At 39.3% G+C, this 27,120-nt stretch overlaps 1 pseudogene; it reads left to right on the top strand.

Annotated features, from left to right (window-relative positions):
- The first annotated feature begins 293 nt into the window (after positions 1-293).
- LOC101392596 (uncharacterized) overlaps positions 294-27,120 on the top strand; it is a 34,519-nt pseudogene continuing 7,692 nt past the window's right edge.

Raw genomic sequence — 27,120 nt, 5'->3', positions numbered from 1 at the left:
CGCTGAGTAAACTCACTCACCGCTCTGTCAGAGTGTCCATGTGGCTGAATTGTTTCCAGAAAAGAGCCTCCTGTCTCCTCACAGCTCAGACAGGAAGCCCATCCTCATCTCAGTGCTTGTGATGATATTCACACTCAGTGAGTAAAGTCTCTTTTTATTCTGTCTTTCTATGGTCTTCTGATCTAGAATCAGTTTAAAGAAATATTGTCCTCAGTCTGCAAGACTCTCCCTGATTCAGAATTGGTGTTACAGGAGAAACAAGTCCCCAGACAGTGACTCAGCCTGAGGACCACATGTCTGTCTTCGAAGGGGCCCCGGTGCAGGTGAAGTGCAACTACTCGTATTCTGGGAGTCCTGATCTCTTCTGGTATGTCCAGTACCCCAAACAAGGCCTCCAGTTACTCCTGAAACATATCTCAAGAGAGACCATCAAAGGTTTCACGGCTGATCTTAACAAGGGTGATAGGTCCTTCCATCTGAAGAAACCATCAGCTCAAGAGGAAGACTCAGCTGTATATTACTGTGCTCTGAGTGCCACAGTGACTGGTTTTATAAGGGAGGCAGAGCACAAACCCTTTAGGGAGTTACAGAGAATATTTCTTTGTAAATTCTCCATATGGCCACAGAGGGGCATTCTTCCTCTAGAGACTGACATTGAGTTTACCTTTTAGATCCTATATCATCAGTTGTCAGTTAGCTATAGATTAACCTCAAAAATTTCTCCAAGAAAATTCTCATTACCTACCCTGCATAACTAGTTTTAAAAATAGTAAGTGTATATATTCTGTCTAGTTGTACCTGGAAAAAATAATTTTGAAATAAAAACTGCATAGCACAGCATAAAAAAGTCTTTTCTTGGCCCAGAAAAGAACCTGGGTCCCCCCAGGTTTAAGTGCTATGGTCCCACCTCTCCAACTCCTCTGCCAGCCCATCCACCCCCACATGTGTTCACCACCATATACTTAAGTTCAGTTCCTTAAAAGTATGGTACTGTTTCATGACGTGTGATTGCTGATCTTTCTGCATCTAATGCCTTTCCTGTTATGCACTTCACGGACTCCTACTATCTCAATCAAGGTGGAATCAGGAGAAAAAAAAAAACAGCAATATGAACAAGGAAAGTTTAATGTAAAGAATTATTAACTAAGAATGGAGAATTAATTACAAATGAGTAAAAAGAACTCAAAAGAACATAAGAATAGCATATGTAGGGAGAAGCTCTTAGCTTTGGGACTAAGCCAGAGTTCCAAAGTAGGTAACACATTGTAATACATACCATGTTCCCCAGCAGCAGAGATTCTCCTGATGAATCTATGATTCAGACCTCACTGGGGACTGTGTGTGGCTGTAGCCTGCTGGTTGGTGGAGAAGTGTGCTCAGGTGCCAGAGACAAAGGCTGCCAAGCAAGAAAACATCCACCAGGGTTTCAACAGAATTTATAGGAACCAGAAAAGGAGTGCTGATGAACTTGCTTGGGGTGCTCATGAAACTTGCCAAGAAACCACCTGTGGTCACTGAAGTTTGTTGGAGGTGAGTGTCACTGGGGTCCCACAGGCTGGCCAAGCACTGCAGGAACAAGAAGGTAGGAAAACATGCCAGAACCAGGAAGAGAAGCCTCTTCCTCCTACAGTGTCCTTCCAGTTCTCTCTACTGACAAAGCTTAATATCATGCCAGCCAGCAAGGGAGAAATGTGTACAAGGTCCAGGTCCAGAATCGCAAATTGGGCAACAAAGGGGGGGATTTGGAATTGAAAGTCAATAAATTGATAACTGGCATCCTACTGATTATTGGTCTTTCATAGGCACCCCTCCACACATTTGAACTTCCAAACAACAGTGAAATGACTCTATGTTCCCATCTAAAAAGCTAAAGCTATCCTTTGAACAAGTGAAGAAGTTCTCACCCTTTCCCCAAAATGAGGAGACTCCTAAAAACATAGTCCCAACATTCAAGGAAGTTTCACCGAATCTGCAGTGGAATTTAAATGCAGACTAAATTGTAAAGTTAATCTCTGACAATTTTTATATAAAATAATTATGGTGAGAGAGAAAAAGAAAATGGCAACATATACAAAAGAACACACACATATAACGAACAAAAAGAGAGTATAGAAATCTACTACATTCCTTGATTCCAGATTTGGTTATGAGGCTGCAAGTGACATAGACAGCTTATTTCTTTTATTACACATTTTGTATTTCCCTTGCCCTCAGCCATAACCTCAGTGGATTGGGTTATTTATCTTGTGGAGTGACCCAAATCTTCATTCTCAAAGAGTCTGAGTGCTCAACAATCTTGCCGTTTTATTTATTTCTGTAATTTTTCATTAACATTTACTTTGGGACATGAAAGCACCAAGAGGTTCCCCCAGAAAATCCCTTGGGTTCCAGACAGTCCTCTTTATATCTGTTATGTAGCAGCAACACAATTTCTCTTTGGTAATTGGCATCAATCGCTCCAGTCAGTAAAGTAATCTCTTGTTCTATTCATTGGTTCAGTGACATATGTAGCCCAAAATGGCCACATGGAAGTTTCATCTTCCAATTCAATGGAACCACTGTTGTGTCCCTTGGTGGAAGCATTTTTCCCCTTAGAGAATAAGACCTCCAAACTCTCACAGATCAAAGTTACAACGACTGGAAGCAAAAATTCTGCTAGTGAGTTACTGGTAATAACAGTGAGAGGATCCACTCCCAAGGACACTTCCTTGATGCCTGGACCCAAACATTCTGGCTATGGGTGAGACAACACCATATAATGGTCTCTGATATAAAGCATATATTGCATCTTGTAAGACAGAATCCCATATTTCCAGGGAATTGTTTTCCATCTGGTGCCATAACTGAATCAATAAGGCATTCTACATTTCAGCAGGCTAGCCACTTTTGGGTAAGGGGGTAAATGGTAAGACTGGATGATTCCATGGGCTTGTGCACACTGCTGTAATCCTTTGCTGTAAAAATAGTTCCTTCATCAGAAGAAATGCTATGGGGAATATCTTGATGAGAATAGGCATTCTGTGAGTTCATGAAAATGTCGCTGACAGAAGCATTACAAGCAAGGAAGACAAACACATCTGCAAGTATACAGATTCCACTGAGGACAAATTTCAGCCATCTCCATCATGGAAGAGGTCTAATGTGATCAACCTGTTACCATGTGTTTGGGCAGTCCTTCTGGGGAATGACACCATATCAGGGGCTCAGCATTAGTTTCTGTAGTTGACTAATTAGGCACTCAGCAGTAGCATTAGCTGGGTCAAACTTGATGAGGGGAAGTCAATATTTTTGAGCTTATGCATAACTTCTATTCCTGCTAACAAGTCCACTTTGTTCATGGAATCATTGAGCAAGCATTGGAGTGGCTGGGGAAAGATGTTGACACATCCATAGAGTTTATCATTTTGTTCATTATTAAGAGTTTCCACCGTAGTGGTTTTTGCCTTGGTCAGTATTCACATGGAGCATAACTATCTTGATAGTCTGTGCCCATTCTTAGGAGTCCTTCCAGTCACCTCTTCTCTAGATTTCCTTGTCACTAGTCTTGCAATCCTGTTCTTTCCAAGTCTCTTACCATCCAGAAAAACCATTAGCAACTGCCCGTGAATCAATGTATAGCAGTACTTCTAGCTGTCTCTCATTCTAGATGAAATGGAAAATCAAATGTACCATGTGATGTTTTCAGGGGATTTTCCTCCACCATTGTCCTTCAGTGAGGCTATAGTGCTAGTTTTGTGTGGTAGCAATATAATGTGCAAATCCATATGAAAAGTAGGCCTGATTTTTTTCTTCCTCAGTTCACTGATTGCAACGAACTCCCCAGGAGGCTAGGGGTATGGATTCAGGAAGAGTAGACAATACTAGAAAAGTTGGTGTCAAAGGAATCTGAGGCACTTACTCATGCAACTTACCTGTACCTTCTGGGTCTGCTTGAGCCCAATCGCTTATATATTATTTCCATTTGATGATAGATTTCTGCTGGGCGTGACTAACATTGTGGGTAAGTAGGTCAGACAACTCTTGGTTCACAATGGAAGTTCAAGCTTCATGGTCACTTGTTTTTCCTAAGTTGAATGTTCAGATTTCGCCAAGTCAATTTGCAAGTCAGAAACTGTTTCTCAAAAAAAGAATAGTTATTTGAAGAAAAGGCCATATATTCCCCCAAATGCTAGAGGACTATGTTGTGATTCTCCTACTGGTGTTTCCCAAAGTCTCCATCCTATTTGCCATGGAAACTTCAAGGATCATTGTTGGATCTGCTGGATCACAACACCAAAGTAGTAAAGTGAATTGCACTGAAGCCTGAACTTTCTGTACAGCTTCCTCTTGCACTGGTCCAGACTCAAAAATGGCAACTTTATAGGTGACTCTGCAAATAGGCAAAAGCAGCACACCCACATGAGGTATATGTGCCTCCCAAATCCAAAAAATCCTACCAACTGTTGTGCCTCTTTTTCTGTGGTAGATGATGTGAGGTGCAGCCACATGCCTTTCACCTTGGAGGTAACATATCAACATTCTCTAGACCATTGTACCCCTAGAAACTTCACTGAGGAGACAAGTCCTTGAACTGTTGTGACGCTTATCATCACACTTACTAATTTTTCAATTTCCAGCTCAATTGGCTTTTTATATTTTAAGCATCTCATGACTTCTGGAGCTACACCCTCACCCTCCCTTCTTACAAATGTACAATGTAGCTATTTTCACCCTGACGTCTGTCACAGTGCATTAAAACTTTACCCTGCCTCCTCTTCCTATTGGGCTGAAGGCTCCGGGGAACAGCTATTGTGTTCTCTCTGGTTTTTATCTAACTTTCTAACACAATTTTCAGCACACGATGTGTACTCATGAAAGGAATGTTAAGCAAATTATTGTAAAAATAAACGTAAGAGGTAACAATCCTTTTCCTTGCGACAGCCATCATAGATAGTAGATCAGAGATGTGCTTTATGTGTCCTTCCTATTTCATCACACAGAATATTAAAAAGATGTATACACAGCGGTCAAGATTTAACAATATTTTTTTTTTCTTCTTCATTAAGGACATTCCTAAGTAAAACTTTTTTTTCTTTTGCAAGTATGTGGTGGTGATGAGTAGATACAACAACTGCTAACACATTTTGGTGTCACTGATTTTTACTTGTGTTAAGATGTCAGCAATTTCATTTGCACCATCAATGTAAATGTCAACACAGTGAAAAACCCAAATAATATCTTAATGTTATTATTAAAAATAGTTTTTACCTTGCAGACCACCTGAAAGATTCTTGGGATCCTCCAGTGATCCGCAGACATACATTTGAGAAGTGCTGTTCTAACACTTACTGTTTCAGTGGAAATTAATCTGATTCTTTTTCTGGTAGGTAATTTTTTTTTCTTTGTCTAACTTGAAGATTATAAGACTTTACCACTTATTTGGGATAAAAAAAATTGAGTGTTACACTGAAAGGGCTGACAAACTGTCTAGTAGGATTGGCGATGGAGGACTGCACTAATACACAGCCATGTCCTAATACCATTTAGGATTCCTATATAAAGAGAATAATTCTTGAAATTTCAGATAGAAAAGAAAAAAAGCTACCTCTCCAGATTATTTTTCTAAAGGATGTATGAAAGATAAACTTCTTGAATCTGCTTTAGTTTGAAAATTCTTTGTTTTTCTGGTTAATATTAAATTTAAAAATTATTTTTCAAGTAGTATGAACTTTATAAAATTGACATTAATTTCTACTAATGTATAAAAATACACATTTCCTCTTTGTTTTATATTTCTTATAAAAGCTTTTAGTTTTCTTAGTTTGCTTAAGTTTCTTCCTAGATATTTAAATCTGTTTGTGGTATTATGAATAGAATCTTTTATATTATACTGTTATAAGGTTATTGTTGGGAAATTGTTTAATGAGTATTTATGAGTAACCTTTTCCTTTGTCTTAATTTTAAAATAAATGACATTTGTTTTTGACTATTGAGTATTTACATTTGCTAATAGTTTTTCGAACAGATGTGCTTATCTTGTAACAAGATTAGATATTTTATTTTTAACTAATTGAGACTTTGTATCAGGAATATATTTTGAAGTTTACTATTTTTTGTTATTTTGCAAAGTTATATGGATTTTGCTTTTTTCCACTTCAAGAATTATTTTAATGGGTATTCTAATGTTGAATCATCTTTGAGTTCCTGGAATAAAGCCTATTTGTTATATTTTTTCATTTATTTCATTTTTGAATGAGAAATGAATTCTCATGGTTTAAAATTCAAAAGGTACAATGAAAAGTTTCCCTTTCACTCCACTTAGCTAACCTCACAGTTCTCCTTCCCAGAGGACAGCAATGTTTCTGGTTTCTTTTTCTGCTCCTAGGTATACTTTTTGCATATACAGCCAAATATATACAAATATTAAGAGAACTAGATTCTTGCCCTCTTTGTTGTGAGACAGTGGACAAGTCTCTTAATTTCTTAGAGCCAAAGGGACATCATTTAACTAATATTCTAAATTTTCTCACAATTTTCAAAGCTATCTAGCACACAACAGAATAAAATTTAAACTTCTTAAATAGTTTTCTTAAATAACCTCACTTCCTTGCTCAAAAAGCTTGAATACTTCTTTGTTTCCTACTGACAAATCTTCAGATTTATTCTGGTAGTCATGCAACCCAAGCCATCTCCTCAACTCATCTCCTAGCACTCTCTAATCCATACATTGCTCCAGCCAACAAGCTCTTCCCTTCTTCCTTTCATCAAGGAAGAAGCAAGTTTTTTTTTTCCTTCTTCTCTTCCCCATCTCTCACTCCATTTTATGCACAGAATATTTTAAAATCAATTTTTGAAAACATTTATAAAATACCCTAGAAAATGTTTGCCATTCTTTTTGGCTTCTCAGCATCAGGACCCATTTTCTCGTAACAACAATAATTTTTGAGTCATTAGTAAGTGGAAGACCCTGCTCTAAAAAGCATTTTATTGTCTTATCAACAGCTTCAACAAGTCTAAAAAGGTAGCATTATTATTACTCATCATCCGTATTTTACAGCCAAGAGAATATAGGCAGAGAGGACATACACAGCTACTGAATAAGTAGATCTAATCTCAAGCTCAATGGCCTGACTGCAAAGCTTGGTCTCTTGGACTCTACCGCCTCCTGCCATAGAGACTGAAAATATCATATACTCATTGTTATGAGATGAATTCTATCCCCCAAAAAACTCGTATATTAGAGTCTTAACCCCCAGTACCTCAGAATGTGACTGTATTTGGAGATAGAACCTTTAATGAGGTAATTAAGTTAAAATGGGGGTGTTACGGTAGACCCTAATCCTATATGACTGGTGTCCTTATAAGAAGAGGAGATTAGGACACAGACAACACACACACACACACAGATGACCACGTGAAGACACGGCAAGAAGGTGGTTATCTGCAAGCTACAGAGAGAGACTTCAGAAAAAAACAAATCTGGCGATACCTTGATCTTGGACTTCCAGCCTCCAAAATTATGAGAAAGTAAATTACTGTTGTTTAAGCCACCCAGTCAATGGCAGTTTGTTATGGCAGCCCTAGCAAACTAATACACTCATATATCCACCCTACTGTGCAGATAAGTGTGGACACATGATCTTTCCCAAACTCTGACTCAGGAGCTACTTAGACAGAAAAGGAAAGATTGCTGGTAATTGCAACAAGATGAAGATGATAGCTCCAGGGCAACAGAGGCAGTGGATGTGCGGCTGTACACAGTGTCCTGTACTTGCAGCCTTGAAGGCACAGCCTGCAGTGGCTGGAGCTCAGAAGAGGAGCCTGTGGGACACTCAGAGGGACATTCTCCAGAGTGATTTTCTGTATTGTTCTTGACTCAACGGATTTGAGTCCAGTTCTCTGACCCTATTGGAGATTCTGAGGCAAAGCCAATATTAATTAGCATATTCCTTTTCTACTTATTTCAGCCAGAGTCAGTTTCTGTTGCTCACCAATAAGAACCCTGACTTATAAACAATCTCATTCCAGCATTAGGCAAATAGGAAAACAAAATGGAACTCATAGATACATTATCAGAGGTGATTGTAAGAAACCTAACAGTGCTTCTCAGAGGTATTCTAGAAGTACTGGGCACCAACATTCTTTCTTAATTGAATTCTTACCTGAATTAAACTGTATCTCTTCTTACTCTAGGCTGGAACTGGAGGTCAGTGAAGGCAGAGAATAGAAGAGCTTTGTACCTTCGTCTGAATCCGCTCTGTACGCACTTCACCTTTCCCGAGCACATTCTATCACAGGCACCACAAGAAGGCAGTGTCTCTCCTCAGACTCACTGGGTTTGAAATCACCGTGTGTGTTGAAAGCAAAGGGTTGAGCTTGCCTCTAATTGGCTAGGTAAGAAACCTGAGACTTTCTCTGGGATTTAGAGGGACTTGATATATATACCCGGTAAAGTGAGCTAACTCTTTAGGCTGAGGAAGCTGGCTCCGTTTCATGCCCCAGATCTGAGTCTTCTGTGATCCCAATAAGAAAGAAGAATGGAGAAACTCTTGGGAGTGTCTTTGGTGATTCTATGGCTTCAACTGGCCAGTGAGTTGGGGCTCTTGGTGACAGGAACAGGGTAAGCAAAATTCAGAGCCCACAAGACTGAGGGGCAAAGTCTCCTTGTTAACTTGGAAATGTACCAGAACATTACGGAAGGAAATGTAAACACTAGAGAGTAAAAATGCAATGACTAACTACTCATCTCTGGCCTGTGTTTCTGCCTAGGGGTGAACAGCCAACAAGGAAAACAGAATCTTCAGACTCTGAGCGTCCAGGAGGGTGAGAATGCCACCATGAACTGCAGTTATAAAACCACTATAACCATCTTACAGTGGTATAGACAAGATGCAGGTAGACGCCTTGCCCTACTGATTTTAATACGTTCAAATGAGAGAGAGAAACACAGTGGGAGACTGAGAGTCACGCTTGACACCTCCAGCAAAAGCAGCTGCCTGTCCATCAGGGCTTCCCGGGCTGCAGACGCTGCTGCTTACTTCTGTGCTGTGGATGCACAGTGTTCACCAGGCACCTGCAGCCCCTACACAAACTCTGCCAGAGCTGCCTCTTAGGAGCCCCAGCAGTGGGTAGAGTTGGTGGTTATGTCTTCCCACGGAGGAGAGTCTACAAACAGCTGGCAACATGAAAGGGAGGCCCTCTCAAATTTGTGATTTTTTTGGAAGCACCTTGACTAGGGCAAAGGGCATGTGATTCTGAATGGGAAACTAAAATGCCGAGTTCAGTTCTGCCAATCCCGGCTCCGTGGCCTTAGGCACACCATCAATGTAGCAGCCTTCGATTTCCTCACTGGAAATGAAGAATTTGGACTGATGAGCCCAAAAGACTCTTCAAGCTCTAATTTTATCCAAAAACTAGGCTCTGGACAGCTGTGGAGGATGAGGAGGGACCTCTCAGCACTAGAGGTCTCATCTGTTGTACGTACAAGCCCCTAAAGACTTCAGTGGGTCTTTGAGATGCATGAGATGACTTTTACAGTCCTCTAATTCCTGTATAGGAAACAGTAGATTCATCAGGCATTGGAATTAGAAAGCATCTTAGGACTCTTTCAACCAAACTTTTCATTTCAAAGGTGAGAAGTGGAAATATTATGTAAAAATAGAGATAAAGATCTGAATCTTTGGACTGTTTGAGACAAATCTGATTTTACCATTTACTAGCTGTGTGATTTCCAGGGCTCGATTTCTCCATTAGTAAAATGGGAACTTACAAGAAAGTCATAATTTTTCCCCTTCCCAGGGAGAGGTATGTGTTCTCCACTACCACATCCTGAAGTGTTGTTTTGTGAAAGTGGGTACTTGTATTATCAAATACATAACAATTTACCAACCATTTATTCTTATTCCTAGTAAGATAAATAAATGCTGAATATAGTTTTCTTAATACAGTTTTGATACTACTGAAAATGTGTTTGTGGACAAAATGAGGGAATTTGTATTTATGTGCATATTTGGTGAAAAAGATGGGAGAGGGCAAGGGATAAGTTTGTATAGGGCTGAGGTTCCCAAACGCCAGACCTTCAACCACCAACATGACTTGTATCAGAACCACCTAGAGCACCTTTGAAGATCTGATTATCAGGCTCTATCCCAGCTTATTCAGTCAGTCTCTGATGAAATGATGAACATCATCTGTATCAGTTAGATATTGGTTCAGCTTTTCAGTTACAGAAAACTCAAATAATAATGTTTTTAACAAGCTGGAGTTTATTTTTCTCTGACATAAAGAAACTCTATCATATGCAGGACTGGTATGCTAGCTTCATCATGTTGTAAGGGATTGAGGGTCTTTCTAGCTCACTGTATCTCATCCTTAAGGTGTCACTCTTGCTTTCACACTTTCAAGAAGCTGTTAGAGATTCATCCACTTTATACCCTTTCCATGCAGAAAGAAAGAGAAAGTCAAAGGCAGGTGGGCCCATGCTGGCTGAGTCAATCATTTCCAGAAAGTCCATCCAACAGCTTCTGCTTACATTTCATTTACAAGAGTATTATTTGAGGTCCCCACCCGCCCCCATCTGCAAGGGAGACTGAGATATAACAATTATTACTTTTTTTTATCTCAGTATGTTGCCACTAACATCAAAACTGGAGTTCTCTTAGTAAGAAGTAGGTGGGAATGCACATTGTATAGGGTGTCTAGCAGCTTCCACCATACCTTCACTTTAGGGAATATTAGGACTCATAGTGTTTTTTTTTTTTTTCTTTTCATAGTTATTTTTTTTTTTAAGGTAACTTTTTTTTTTGTTTGGAGGAAGATTGGCCCTGAGCTAACATCTGTTCCCAGTCTTCTTCCTTTTCTCCTTTTTTTTTCTCCTCAAGCCCCAGTAGATTGTCGTATGTCATAGTTGTACATCCTTCTAGTTGCTTTATGTGGGACGCTGCCTCACCATGTCTTGATGAGCTGTGTGTAGAGCCTCCCCCAGGTTCTGAACTCATGAAACCCGGGCCACTGAAGCAGAGCATGTGTACTTAACTGACTACCCCACCAGGCTGGCCCCTTATAGTTATTCATTTTTGAAATGCCACATCCAATCTGTCTCCCAGTCCTGTTGAATTTGCCTCCTAAAAGTCTTCCAGAAGACATCACAACCCTCACAATGCAATTCACCTCCACAATCCTAATCAAACATCCACCTCAATCCCTTGTTCCCCTGTCCCCAGCACATTTGACACACCCCATCACTCCTCAATCAGTGAGCGTGATCTTGTTAGAGAGCAAATTTGACCATGTCAATCGCCTGGATCCACATTTGCTCTTAGATTAAAGAAAAACTTCTTAATAAGATCTACAAAACTCTGCATAATTTAGTATCCTGCTGCCTCTCAAGGCTCATTCCACAATATGTTTCTGATCTCTCTCTCTCTCTCTCTCCGTCTTCAATAATACTGGTATTATTTAAGTTTCTTAAAAGCACATTGTTCCCCCTATACGACCCCTTCATAGTGATTTTAGGTGATTTTCTTATTCTTTTTCCTTTTCCTAAAATTCTTTCCCCTCGCTTAGAATGAGTAGAAACTAGTAAATTCTTGCTCGTTCTCGTATATCTGTCCAAGAGCCAGTAAGTGAAGGAAGCTCAATGTGCACTCAGAATCATAGACCTCTGCCTTTTCACACTTGCAGTTTTTCCTTTATTTCTTTGATTATTTGATTAAAAGCTATTTCCACTACTACTCTGTAAGCTTCTGAATGACAAGGACCATGCTTGAATCCTTAGAAGCAAAGTATCTTAGCCATTAAGATCATCAAATCTCCTTCCTCCTCCTTTCTATCCATTAATTTGTTTAACATACTTCCTTTATTTTTTTATTTATTTTCATGAGGAAGATCAGCCCTGAGCTAACATCCATGCTAATCCTCCTCTTTTTGCTGAGGAAGACTGGTTCTGAGCTAACGTCTATTGCCAATCCTCCTCCTTTTTTCTCCCCAAAGCCCCAGTAGGTAGTTGTATATCATAGTTGCACATCCTTCCAGTTGCTCTATGTGGGATGCGGCCTCAGCATGGCTGGAGAAGCGGTACATCGGTGCACGCCCGGGACCCGAACCCGGGCCTCCAGTAGCAGAGCACGTGCACTTAACCGCTAAACCACGGGGCCGGCCCACACTTCCTTTATTTTAAGCCTCCTCAAAGAGTTATGATAACATCATGGTGAAAGAACAAACAAGAAAATGTGGCTGAGTTTCTCAGACTCAAAGTCCAGGCCTTTTGGAGGTTTATGGGTAAATTCTTCTGGTTTAGCAGGGGTCGGCAAACTACAGCCCACAGGTCAAAGCTGCCTACACTCTGTTTTTGTAAAAAATGCTTTACTGGAAAACAACTGTGCCCATTTATTCATGCATCAACATGGCTGCTTTATGCTATATCCACAGAACTGAGTAGTTGCAACAGAGACCAAATGACTTCAAAGCCTAAAGTATTTGTTTTTTGGTCCTTTCTAGGAAAAAGTTTGCCAACCCCTGGGCTATAGGAATTACATGAGAATTTTTAGATTTGGAGTTTTCTGTTTGATGACAACAAAATAAAATAGTAAAGGCATATTTTTTATCATCTCTATGACCAACACAATATTCCTCTTGGTTTTGATGCTTTTGTGTTCTTCATGTCATTTTTACCAAATTAAAGACAAATGGAATAATGATACCATACAAATAAAGGTATCACAGTTGTTTAAATGGAGAAAAGTGTTCAGAAAATTTTGGTTACGATATGGCACATGGTGCTATGGACAGGCCAGACCCCGAAGAACCTAAGTTACCACAGTCACTTCCATATTTCCATTGAAAGATGTATTGCTCAAATTCATTGTTTGAATGTATCAACATGCAATTCAGTAGATGTACGAATAGCAGTAAATGAACAATGCATATTTTTTTCAGCGGTGATGTTTTGGGTGCTTTGTGAAATAATACAATTGAATAATGGTAGCTTAAATGGGTATTTTTGAAAAGGGAAAGTAAAAATACTAGAACTAGTTAGTCACAATAATTCTGACAGTAGTACATTAAGCTCCAAATCATTTCAATGAAGAGAGTTATTGAACTACACACATCTATAGCTTTCTTCTAATAAGCCTATACCAACTCTTTAATTTCAGCTAAAGATCATCCCACACATTAATATTTTAATTTGAATTTTATTGATTTTATATTTTGCTTGCATTTTTTGTTTAGTTTGGTAATTACGTAAGTCCTGTGAGACTAAGAAGTTTATACTTAACTTCATTTTTGTGTATATTAAGGCACCATAATATTTTTAAAATAGTCAATATGCGAGTGGTCGCTTCTATGAAGATCTGAACCTTATTCAATTTTGAGAAATGCTGACTGCACCTGTTATCCAGGTCCTGGATCTGACTCTGGAAGAAGCTAGTGACACCAGGGGTCTAAGACATATGCTGCCATAGAGACTCTACTTCACAAAAAGATAATTGTACCCACCAAACATGTCTACTCATTCATTTATTCACTCATGCTTCAGATATTTTTGGAGCATCTACTATGAACTAAGGGCCTAGATATTTTGAGAAATTGGTTATCAAGACTAATAAGATTAAATTCCTGATCTCAGGAACACCAAGTCTAGTTTGAAAAACAGGACATAGATGATTCTAACGTGATATAGTAATGACAGTGACAGATATGTGTACAAGGTACAGTGGGAAAAGAGATGGGCACACTCAGCCTGAAGAGCTGGGTGAGTGCTTTCTCAAGGAGGTGACATGTAAATTGGTTCTTAAAGAATGACTAGAAGTTACCTAGACATAGGTAAGGGAAAGAAGGGAGAACATTCTAAGCAGAGGGGCTCGTCCCCTGCTTCCAGGGGACCAGTAGGGGAATATGTCAAGAAGAGAACTAAGGTCATGCTTTTTATTTACACTCCCAGTATATCCTAAGATGCCCAAAACTAACTTAATATTCAGTGTGAACAGACATTAGATGCTGGGTCTAGGGAGACTTAAGGGGGCCACATTGCCCTGCATCTTAAAGAGGGTGACAGAGGAATTACCCACTGTCTCAGCCTCAGACACCACTGTGAAGTATGCAAAAAGTCTTTGGTGCTTCCTTCCTGGAGCCCTACCCCTCACCCCAGACACCTATTTCCCTTCTATGTCTACACCTTCAGCTCCATTCCGGGGTAAATATCAAATTCAAAGATCTGAAGCAGGCTGTAGAGATAAAGGAGGAACCACAAGAGGGCGCTGCTCCCTTAGGGTGGTGGTTTGATGCAAATTCATCTTCCATTTCTGAGCACACCTCTTATTCTACAGCCTGTGGCATAATCATGCAGGGCAGTCTGTCTTGCTTCAAACACAGACAAGATTTTCTAGAAGATTCCACCAAAGGATCAGGAAAATAGAGGAACAGCCCTCTCAGCTTTGGTGTATTCCTAAACAAAACCTGCTGCTGTTTCTCCTCCAGTCATGTTGTCTGCTTCCTGCTCAGGACTTGTCATCTTGTTGATGTTGAGTAAGTAACGTTTATGCAGAATTTCTAAGGTGTTCTATTCCTTGGTTTTAGGATGGCTTTCAACCCCTACCAAACTACAGACTATCCCTCTTACATTGTCAATATAACAAAGCCTTTACTATTTTTCAGGAGGGACCAATGGCGACTCGGTGACCCAGACAGAAGGCCCTGTTACCCTCCATGAGGGGGCATCTCTAACCCTGAACTGCACCTACCAGAGCATCTATTCAGTTTTCCTTTTCTGGTATGTCCAGTATCAAAACAAAGAGCCTGAGCTCCTCCTGAAAAGTTCATCAGAAAACCAGGAGGTGGGCAGCAGAGGTTTTTGGGCCAATCTTGTTAAGAGTGACAGCTCCTTCCACCTGCAGAAACCCTCAGTGCAAATGACTGACTCGGCCGTGTACTACTGCGCTCTGAGAGACACAGAGAGGGGGACTGCATGGGGAGCTGAGCACAAACCCAGACAGGGCAGGTGGGCCTGGCTGTGGGAGCCCTGGGAGAGGGTGTTATCTTCTCTTTCCTGTGTTCTCTGCTGGAGACATCTTCAAAGTACTTCCAACTCTGGTGCCTCAGAGCCAAGGAACCTTGGAATTCTTGGGTTACTCTGCAGAGAGGAACTGGGGGAAAGACAGTGTAAAGAGGAACCTAAGCTCTGTTCTCCAGAAAGGCCTCTGTTTTCAGCCCAGCCTCTTTCCCCCAGATGGCATATAATTCCTGGGAAGTTACATTAACTCTGCTCCATGACAGTTCAGTTGGTATATGCTGAAATATTTAACAACTTATTAATAAAAATTCCCCGAGCAAACAGTTCATGGATTAATGCGTGGCCTTGAAGCACATCCCTTGTTTTCACAATTCAGGCCAGGATTGTGTCTTGCTGAGTGTCACCTGCAGAAACCCCATCTCCAGGGGGCTTGCCCCATGGCTTAGTGGTTAAGTGCATGCGCTCCACTACTGGCGGCCCGGGTTCTGATTCCAGGCGCGCACCGACGCGCCACTTGTCCTGCCATGCTGAGGCGGTATCCCACATACAGCAACTAGAGAGATGTACAACAATGACGTACAGCTATCTACTGGGGCTTTGGGGAGAAAAGGGGGAAAAAAAAGGAGGAAGATTGGCAACAGATGTTAGCTCAGGGCTGATCTTCCTCACAAAAAAAAAAAGAAAAAAGAAACCCCAACTCCAGCAACTGGAACCTTTAGTCTCTCTTCCCTTGACTTTTCCTTCCCTAGTGGTCTCTCTAGAAATGCTGCTGCCTCAGTATGTTCTACGAGGAGAGCTTCCTGACGAGATTTTCCTTATGTCAAGGGCACTGGTTTCAGAACAGTTTGGTCAGTAAAAGCAGCGTCCATGGTGTGTCTTGCTCCCTCTGTGCTGACACATCTCCACATTTCTTCCTGTCATCATAGCAGCTCTTTGTTGTGACATTAAATAATGATCAGGGTTCTGGACTTGAGGATCTGTGCCATGAGGAGTTGTGGATTCTGGACATGGCCGTGACTATGTAACCTAATGTATTATTCTGCCATTGCCATTATGCCTGTGATCCTTCTGAAGTGTGTCAAAATCAGGGCTCAAGGAAACATTCAGGTGTCTGTTTAAAAAGAGAGAAGGATACACATGGTTTCTTGTTCACTGTGACCCCAAATGGATAAAATAATCCCAAGTTTAGAGTCACTACCATTCCTCTTTTACCCCAGCCACGGGCAACCACTAATCTACTTCCTGTCTCTATGGATTTGTCTTCTCAGGACATTTCATGTAAATAGAGTCATATAGTAAATGGCCTTTTGTGTCTGGTTTATTTCATATAGCATAGTCTTTTCAGGGTACATCCACGCATCAGTACGTCACTACTTTTCATGACCACATAATAATCTATCGGATGAAAATCCCATGTTTTCTTTATCCATTCATGAGTTGATGGGCATTTCGGTTGTTTCTACTTTTTGGCTATTATGAATAAAGCTACTATGAGCATTCTTGTACAGGAGATCTGTTATTTTAAACTGTAACATATTTTGAATTGGAAATTTCTGTTTGTTTTGTTTTGCTTTTTTTTGGTACCAACATTTCTTTATGGATATAAAAATGAGTAAATATATGAGAAAATATCCCTTAAAAGTAATGATTTATATCAAAGTGAGATATTATTCCTAGCTACACCTACATTCACTCAAGAAAACTTTTTGAGCACCTACTCACATGTGCTCATCATTTTAGTAAATGTTTGGCATAGAGTTTACAAGATGGAGTCTCCTGCTTTACGATTTTAGAACATGGTGCATTAAAATAGCACACAAGTCTTAAAATAATGCTTCTTTCACAAATCATTTTATTCACTCACTGAACTATATTTGTTCCCAAGTATTTCTGGCACTTTCAGTTTTATGGGCAATGGACTAAGTGTTTTAAATTCCTCCCCACCTCTCTAGATGGATATTACCAAATTCTCAGTTTACAGATGACAATACTGAGGTTTAGGGATGTTAAGTCACTTGATCAAAGCTACATAACCAGTTGAGAGCAAAGCTTGGGCCAGGACCTAAATCTATCTGATGCATGACCAATATTCTTAACTACTAGTTGATAGAACAACCTAGAAGTCTGTCTTTTTTTCTCCAGAATATAATTGTATTCTTAGATGTTGTAATTGTTGATGCTTTCATTTGATGAAGAAGAATCTGATGCAATATTAAAAGCTATAGTTTACTCAACTGGCACTCACAGGAGTCTATATATACCTGCATATTGAAGCCAAAAACTCAGTCATCATCTTCTGTGTTCTTGAACCATGAAGTTGCTCGGATGCTCTCTGATGGAATAGCCTGGCTCTTCCAGGAGCCATAGCTGAGCCTCAGTGCCTGTTATCAGGAGACATACAGGTATTTGTCATGGAAATGGGGACTGTATTTTCCAAATACAAACAAAAATACTTGATATGGCAAGTATGTCTACTCATTGAGAATGCAGGACACAGCATTTTCTGTTCTGCTTCAGTGTATATCTCATTAAAATAAATTCCTTTTTACACAATTATTAAATAGATGTATGGTGTCAATATGATGTGGAAGATTCCTTGATTCTCTGTGATTTCCTAAGCACATTAATAATTCATTTCAAACCAAAGAACTATCAAGGGCAAGTTTCTCACTATTAAAAAGGTCTCAACTCTACGTTAGTGTTAGCAGAGTTTGTTTTAGTGGCTTCAAGAATTTCTAGGGTTCTCAAGGTAAAGCTACCTGGTGAAGCTGAGAGTGAGGATTAAAAAGACTGGGGCTATCCCCACCTCTAGTGTTGAAAATATTGATTTATTAATAATAATAACTTTTAAAATTTTTATAAACGTGGTCTTATTGGAAATACATGTTCTCATGGATCTATATCTAGAGAGGTAAAACAGAAGTCCCAATATTTAAGGCAGCAAAGAGTTTATTATGATGCAAGGGACAAATGTCAGTGGAGATTGAACTCTGCTGGTATTTTTAATAGGATTTCTATTGTTTTTGATAATGCTTTGGCTACAAAGTTGTATGTTTTTAGGGTTTTCCTTATCCCAATTTCCGCCGTAATTAATGCGTGTGGTTTGGAAGAGCAGGAGGTATTTCAGAAATACACGTATTGAGTTATAACAGATGTTCCTGTACTTAGGCATTGAGTGGAATTTTCTGAGTTTATTTTTGTTTACACACACGCGTAATGTGTGTATATATATACATGTATCCTTTTTACCTGCTCTCACTAAACATGGCACACGCACTTGACAAACTTTGTGACTCAGGAGGCATGATGTGAAGCCATTCATTAACAACAAAATATTTCTCGTGTAACTTTTAGTGGATTCCATACAAGGTAGGAACAAAGATTGAGACTAAAAGTTTTGCCTTCCTGTTAGAGAGTCAAAACCTCATGATTACTTTTCGTTTTGATTCTTTCAGGAGAAAAGGAGGCATATATGAGACCAAAAGGTGCATTCTATGTTATTCCATGTATTTACCACAGCTAATAATAAATTGTATTCTATGAAAGTCCCACATTTTCCATCAAAGAAGAATGAACTGAACATGATTCAGTTTTACCACTGTTTATTTCCAGTCCAATAAGTTATAATTAGACAAAATAGGTGCTCAGGTGTCTAGCATTTCTCTCCTATACAGGAAACATGTGACAAGACACAGGCAAACTTGTCCTATATCTGCTAACTCTATTTCCCTTAAGGGGGTAGATGCATCACACAGCCCAGGAACTTTGCCCATTCCTCTTGAGCACAGGGTTCAGAATTAAGATCTGGATTTGAGATGGAATAGAGGACATTTCACTCAAGAGAAGAGCTACCAATAAGCTGATCGCCAATGTGCTGAGGGCAGTCACAGCCTCTATGTGTCTTGGTAAGGACGGCCACAAACACAGGACTCAAGCTCCTCTCAGTTCTGAAGGTTGCGGGGAGAGGCAGATAATTGTTGTCTGGTGAGGCTTAATAGGGAGAGATAATGGACAATGCAACCAGAGCAGTGGGTCCTAAAGCCAATTCATCCCTTATACCCTCATGGTTACAAAGAATGGATCAGTCTATTTCTTTCCTCTTTCCATGCTGGATACAGCATGACCCAAAAGGTAACTAAGCCCAGTCTGTAATTTCTGTAGTGGAGAAGGAGGCTGCAAACTTGGACAGTATATATGAAGCTGTAGTTACAGTTATTATTTATTCTGATACAAACAGCTACCAAGTGGGAAAATGGTTTTCCTTATTCATCAGGAGTCTTACAATGAACAAAATACAACAGAGGGTCAGTATTCTCCAGACTTCCAGAAACCAGCCAGTTCCACCAGCGTGACCATCACAGCCTCACAGCTCGGGGACTCAGCAGTGTATTTCTGCACTCTGAGAGAGGCCATAGTGATGTGGGATCCTGTGAGAGCCCCACAAAAACCTCACCATGAGATAGGGCCGTTGGGGAGAGACTCCATCACAGACAGGAACAGCAGGGGCTGTGTCAGCACAGGAGGGGGTTTGGCAAGGAAACCTTAGTTCAATTCATATAGAATGTCTAGATACGTCATTCATTAACAGCATATACATCTTCTATTCTTTAGAATAAATTAAGATAGACTATGTAGCACATTAAAAATTATAAAACAAAAAGGGCAATAAGAAAATCTATTAAACTTGTGTTGGTTTGATTGAGGAGAGAAAATTATCTAGTTCTCTTCAGACCAAATAAGTGAATCCATTGATGACTTGTTAAATCTTCAGAATCATTCATACATTTATGCAATCATTACCATAAACCATGCTTTAATCTACTTGTAATAAAAATGACTTTCATTGATTTTTCTCAAAAAAGCTATCACTACTCAATGAGATAGAATGAATTATTTAATTTAGATTTATTTCCATAATCATACTAATGACTACTTGCACAACAGAATAGATTTGAAATGTTCCTCAAATCACCTCTCTTTAGTTCCTCTCTTTTTGTGACATGATTATGCTTTTTACAAAGCATCTAAATACGTTGTCCTCATTTAGAGGTTGCCTACAGAAGGAGATATTTAAGGCGAAATTTGTCCTAACCTATCACGTCTCTTGCCTTCTTTCTCCCCTCCAGCACCCCGGACCAGGATGACAGCTGCCATGACAACCAGTACCTGTCTGGTCTTCTCCAGCATCTATTTCCTGTCCAAACGTATATATTTTTACAGGTGTTATGACAGGTACTCAGGAACAAGCATTTGTATTTCTTGCTCCACACAAGTTTTCTTTTTATTTTTTAACAATTTTTTTTTTTTTGTGAGGAAGATCCGGCCTGAGCTAACATCCATGCCAATCCTCCTCTTTTTGCTGAGGAATACAGGCCCTGAGCTAACATCTAACATCTGTTTTTTCCCTTTTTTCTCCCCAAAGCCTCGGTAGATAATTGTATGTCGTAGTTGCACATCCTGCTAGTTGCTGTATGTGGGGCTCCGCCTCAGCATGGCCGGACAAGTGGTGCATCATTGCGCGCCCAGGATCTGAACCCGGGCCACCAGTAGTGGAGCATGCACACTTAACTGCTAAGCCACGGATCCGATCCCTCCACACAAATTTTTAAAAACCCCTGAGTTAATTGTCAACATTTAAAAGTCAGACATCACATTAAAAAATAGTTTTCTAGCTTTTCTATAATAATTGGAAGATCTTGGAACAGAGATTCTCTGGGGTAGAGGTCCAAAGTTCTGTTTGAATATGTAGTGACTTTGACGCAGTCTCACCTTATTTTTAAAATCATGCAAATTTACCATTCACAATATAAATTAATCTAAAAGTAAAATTTTTAATTATTAGTTATAATATATAAGCTAATCCACTAGACAGACAAATCTGAATTAACATCTCATTTAACTATGCCTATCTTTTCCCTATGACTTCATATACCACAGTGTGTATCACAGTCTGAAAAACTCCAGTATAGTTTATTCGTTAATTCAAAAGATATGTAGTTTCTATGGCAAACATTGGGGAGACATTAGTTAGCAAGACAGAGACGATTTCTGCCTTTATGGAGGTCATGTTCCCATGGGCTGTGGTGGTATCCAGTGTAGAATAGCAGGCAGAAAGAACATTATACTGCAGTTTTAGAGTTTATTACACAAACAACCTGCATGACTTGAAGCAAGTTGTTAACTTCTGTGAATCTCTGTTTCCTCATCTGTAAAATGTAGAGGTTTAATTAGGAAGTTGCTGTGAATAGACCTTCCCAAAATTGTACTAGCCTCACGGGAGAACTTAGGTCACAGTCCTTTCTGAGTTCCTAACAGTAGGTAACCCCCTTTTATTTAGGAAAGGACTGTTAATTGTTATAGAAATCACCATGGTTCTCACACATTGTGTGATCATATCATGGTGATAACAGGAGCCAAAGGGAGCAGCAGAGAGGAGAGTGACTTGGGAAGTCATCTGCTTTCAACACACAGGAGTTGCTGATCTGTTAGCTAGGCAGGAGGTGCAGCGGGGAGAGAGGAAAGGAGGAGCGAGGAGAGAACAGGCGCAAACTCATAAGTAAAATAGCTTTTATTTGAATTTGATGTTATGGTTTCTTTCACAAGGCATTAGACATGCTTTCTCTCCTCAGTTTAGCAGAATCGGGAAATGTAGAAGACATACATTTGGCGAGCATGAGGTCACACTGGACTTTGACCAGCTGGCTGGACCTCCAGAGGACACAGCTCCTCCTGTGAAGTCCTAAGGAAGGTTGAGAGATAGATTTTTCTAGTCACAGGGAAGCCAAACATCCTTGTAAAATGAAGATAATTCACTGGGCCCTAGAAAAACTAAGAACATTGTCACTGGGTGAGGCTCTTTCAAAATCAGAGCGTTCCCTCTAGAACAGGGCTGCAAATACAAAGACTCATAGGTTCTAAGCACAGAATGAAAGTGAGTGTGGTTGTCCAAGTGGTTAAAAAAAAGGTGGAAACCCCCAAAATAAATGTAACCTCATCACTATAACATACACCCACAAGACAAGATAGAATAAGGTATAACAAGAACGACGTAGAAGGGGAAGAGGAAAGTGATTGAATTGACTTAGTATAAGGAAATAGGAGGCCATCAGATAATGGACTGTATCATACACAAGATTTTTTATACAAACCTCCAGGTAACCACTAAACAAATAATCAAAACAAAATCACATATGATAAACAAAGAGAAAACTAGAAGAGTCATAAGACAGAACAACCAAACAATTGGCAGTCCAAAACACATGGGACAAGAAACAAAGCAAATGCAAAAGAACCAGAAAATAAGTGACAAAACAGCAACATTAAGCCCTCATATATCAATAATTACCCTAAATGTGAATGGATTGACTCCTCCAATCAAAAGATACAGAGTGGCAGGATGGATTAAAAAGCGAGACCCAACAATACACTGCCTCCAGGAAACACATCTCAGCTCTAAAGACAAGCACAGGCTCAGAGTGAAAGGATGCAAGACAATACTCCAAGCTAATGACAAACAAAGGAAAGCAGGTGTTGCCATACTCATATCAGACAAAGTAGACTTCAAGATAAAACAGGTTAAGAAAGACAAAGAAGGGAACTATATAATGATAAAAGGGATAATCCACCAAGAAGACATATCACATGTAAATATATATGCACCCAACATAGGAGCACCAATGTACATAAAGCAACTATTAACAAACTTAAAAGGAGTCATTAACAACAACACAATAATAATAGGGGATCTTAATACCCCACTTACATCAATGGATAGATCATCCAGACAAAAGGTCAATAAAGAAATAGTGGACTTAAATGAAAAACTGGACGAGATGGACCTAGTAGACATATACAGAGCACTCCATCCAAAAACAGCTGACTACACATTCTTCTTAAGCACGCATGGAACATTCTGAAGGATGACCATATGTTGTGAAACAAAGCAAGCCTCAATAAATTTAAGAAGATTGAAATCATAACAAGCATCTGTTCAGACCATAGTGCTATGAAACTGGAAACCAACCACGAAAAAAAACTGGGAAAGTGACAAAAATGTGGAGATTAAACAACATGCTACTGAACAACCAATGGATCATTGATGAAATTAAAGGAGAAATCAAAAACTATCTGGAAACAAACAAAAATGAAAATATGCCATACCAAACCATATAGGATGCAGCAAAAGCAGTCCCGAGAGGGAAACTCATAACGATACAAGCCCACCTTAACAAACAAAAAAAAAGCCCAAATAAGCAACCTTAAATTAGACTTAACAGAACTAGAAAAAGAAGAATAAACAAAGCCCAAAGTCAGCAGAAGGAGAGAAATAATAAAAATCAGAGCAGAAATAAATGAAATTGAGACCAAAAAAACAGTAGAAAGGATTAATGAAACAAAGAGTTGGTTCTTTGATAAGATAAACAAAATTGACAAACTCTTAGCCAGACTTACTATGAAAAAAAGAGAAAAGGCTCAAGTAAATAAAATTAGAAATTAAAGATGAGAAATTACAATGGATACCACGGAAATACAAAGGATTATAAGAGAATACTATGAGAAATTATATACCAATCAATTGGAAAATCTAGAAGAAATGGATAAATTCTTAGACTCATACAACCTCCCAAAACTGAACCAAGGAGAAATGGAGAATCTGAATAGACCAATCACAAGTAAAGAGACTGAAATAGTAATCAAAAACCTCCCCAAAAATAAAAGTCCATGACCAGATGGCTTCTCCTGTGAATTTTACCAAACATTCAAAGAAGATATAATATCCATCCTTCTCAAACTATTCCAAAAAATAGAGGAAGATGGAACACTTCCTAAATCGTTCTACAAGGCCAACATCACCCTGATACCAAAGCCAGACAAAGACAATACGAAGAAGGAAAATTATAGGCCAATATCGCTGATGAACATAGATGCAAAAATCCTCAACAAAATATTGACAAACCGAATACAGCAATACTTAAAAAGATCATACACCATGATCAAGTGGGATTTATACTAGGGACACAGGGATGGTTCAACATCTGCAAATCAATCAATGTGATACACCACATCAACAAAAAAAAGAATAAAAACCACATGGTCATCTCAATAGACACAGAGAAGGCATTTGACAAGATACAACATCCATTTATGATAAAAACTCTCAACAAAATGCGTATAGAAGGAAAGTACCTCAATATAACACAGGCCAGTTATGACAAACCTACAGCCAGCATCATACTCAACGGGGAAAGACTGAAAGCTATTCCTCTGAGAGCAGGAACGAGGCAGGGCTGCCCACTCTCACCACTTCTATTCAACATAGTACTGTAGGTTTTGGCAGAGCAATTAGGCAAGAAAAAGGAATAAAAGGAATCCAAATAAGCAACGAAGAAGTGAAACTCTCACTATTTGCAGATTACATGATTTTATATATAGAAAACTCTAAAGAATCCATTGGAAAACTATTAGAAATAATCAACAACTTCAGCAAAGTCACAGGGTACAAAATCAATCTACAAAAATCAGTTCCATTTCTGTATGCTAATAACGAACTAACAGAAAAAGAGCTCAAAAAGATAATACCATTTACAATTGCATGAAAAATAATAAAATATCTAGGAATAAATCTTACCAAGGAGGTGAAACACCTATACAATGAAAACTACAAGACATAATTGAAAGAAATCGATGACGACATAAAGAGATGGAAAGACAGCCCATGCACATGGAGTGGAAGAATAAACATAGTTAAAATGTCTATATTACCTAAAACAATATACAGATTCAATGCAATCCCAATCTGAATCCCAATGATATTCTTCACGGAAATAGAAGAAAGTATACTAAATTAATATGGGGCAACAAAAGACCCCGAATAGCTAAAGCAATCCTAAGAAAAAAGAACAAAGCAGGAGGCATCACAATCCCTGACTTCAAAACATACTACGAAGCAATAGTAATCAAAACAGCATGGTACTGGTACAAAAACAGACACACAGATCAATTGAACAGAATTGAAAGCCAAGAAATAAAACCACACATATACGGACAGCTAATTTTTGACAAAGGAACTAAGAACATACAATGGAGAAAGGAAAGTTTCTTCAATAAATGGTGTTGGGAAAACTGGACAGCCACATGCAAAAGAATGAAAGTGGACCATCTGCTATCGCCATTCACAAAAATTAACTCAAAGTGGATCAAAGACCTGAAGGTGAGACCTGAAACGATAAAACTCATAGAAGAAAATATAGGCAACACACTATTTCACATTGGTCATAAATGAATCTTTTCAGGTGACATGCCTACTGAGACTAGGGAAACTAAAGGAAAAATAAGCTAGTGGGACTTTATCAGACTAAAGAGCTTCTATAAGACAAATGTAACCAGAATCAAGATGAACAGACAATTCACCAGCTGGGAGAAAATATTTGCAAAACATATATCTGACGAGGGGTTAATCTCCATAATATATAAAGAACTCACACAACTGAACAACAAAAAAACAAACAACCCGATCAAAAAATGGGCAGAGGAAATGAACAGACACTTCTCCAAAGAATATATACAGATGGCCAATCGGAACATGAAAAGATGTTCAACATCACTAATCATCAGGAAAATGCAAATCAAAACAACACTAAGATATCACCTCATGCCCGTTAGAAGGGCTACAATCACCAGGACAAAAACAACAAATGTTGGAGAGGATGTGGAGAAACAGGAACCCTCATACACAGCTGGTGGGAATGCAAACTGGTGCAGCCTCTATGGAAAATGGTATGGAGATTCCTCAAAGAATTAAAAATAGAAATACCCTATGATCCAGCTATCCCACTACTGGGAATCTATCCAAAGAACCTGAAATCAACAATCCAAAGAGGCTTATACTCCCCTGTGTTCATTGCAGCATTATTCACTATAGCCAAGAAGTGGAAGCAACCTAAGTGTCCCTCGACTGATGACTGGATCAAGAAGATGTGGTATATATATATATATATATATATATATATATATATATATATATATATATATATATACACAACGGAATACTACTCAGCCATAAAAAAAGACAAAATCGTCCCATTTGCAACAACATGGATGGGCCTGGAGGGTATTATGCTAAGTGAAATAAGCCAGAACGAGAAAGACAAACACTGTATGATCTCACTCATATGTGGAATATAAACCAACACAGGGACAGAGAAAACTGTATTCTGGTTACCAGGGAAAATGGGGGTGGGGGTGGGCACAAGGGGTGAAGGGAGACATATATATGGTGATGGACAAACAAAAATGTACAACCGAAAATTTCACAATGTTATAAATTATTAAAACATCAATAAAAAAAAAAAAGAAAAAAAAAAGAAAACAGGTGGAAGCCCTAACTAGCACTGTGCCTCGGTGTCACAGGGATGAAAGAAAGTGATGTTGTAAAGTCCAGACTTCTCCCAAGAAGACTGAGAGCCCTGAAAGGTTATTAAAAGATTGATGTTCCCCCTGAGTCCCACCCAAGTCAGGCTGCACGTGTATTAAACATGGACAGGCTGACGCACAGAAGCTATAATATAGGGAGCCTCTGGGGAGGGTCAGGAGATGTGAAGCTGCCACAGCCCACAGGACGACTGAGGCCTATCCCAGTCCCTTGAATAAGGCAACTGATCATGGCCATCAGCCTCCAGCCCCTGCTCCTTCTTAATCCTTCCCCCTCTTCATGTGTTCCCTGAAATTAGTCACCCTCATACCCCACATCTCAGAGACTCTGATCTTGCACATGATATCTCTACTGCAAAGCTGTTCCAGTATCGCAGGTTAGAATTTGATTTAAATCAAATAAAGCAAAGTAAAAAAAAAAAATTAAATAAATAAATAAAAAGTTACTGCTTGCTCAATGAGCTGTCCAGTTTCCTGAATCACTTAGAAAACACACAATCCCCTGTAGGTTTTTTTAAAAGAAGGAATGAAAATAGATATTAGGCCCATATTACATGCGATACAGATAAGCGCTGAAGTCACCCCTTCCCCCCTCCACTTGACTACATGTGGCCGTTGCCTTCTGTCTGGTTCCTGGAGCCACCTGTCCACTACCTACACCCTCTGCTGTGTTGTCCTCACGCCCATCTCCTTCCCGACGA

Source organism: Ceratotherium simum, chromosome 3, assembly GCF_057802395.1.
Source record: "Ceratotherium simum simum isolate JZ-2026a chromosome 3, ASM5780239v1, whole genome shotgun sequence".
Classification (NCBI taxonomy): domain Eukaryota; kingdom Metazoa; phylum Chordata; class Mammalia; order Perissodactyla; family Rhinocerotidae; genus Ceratotherium; species Ceratotherium simum.
This window is presented reverse-complemented; position numbering and strand designations above follow the sequence as displayed.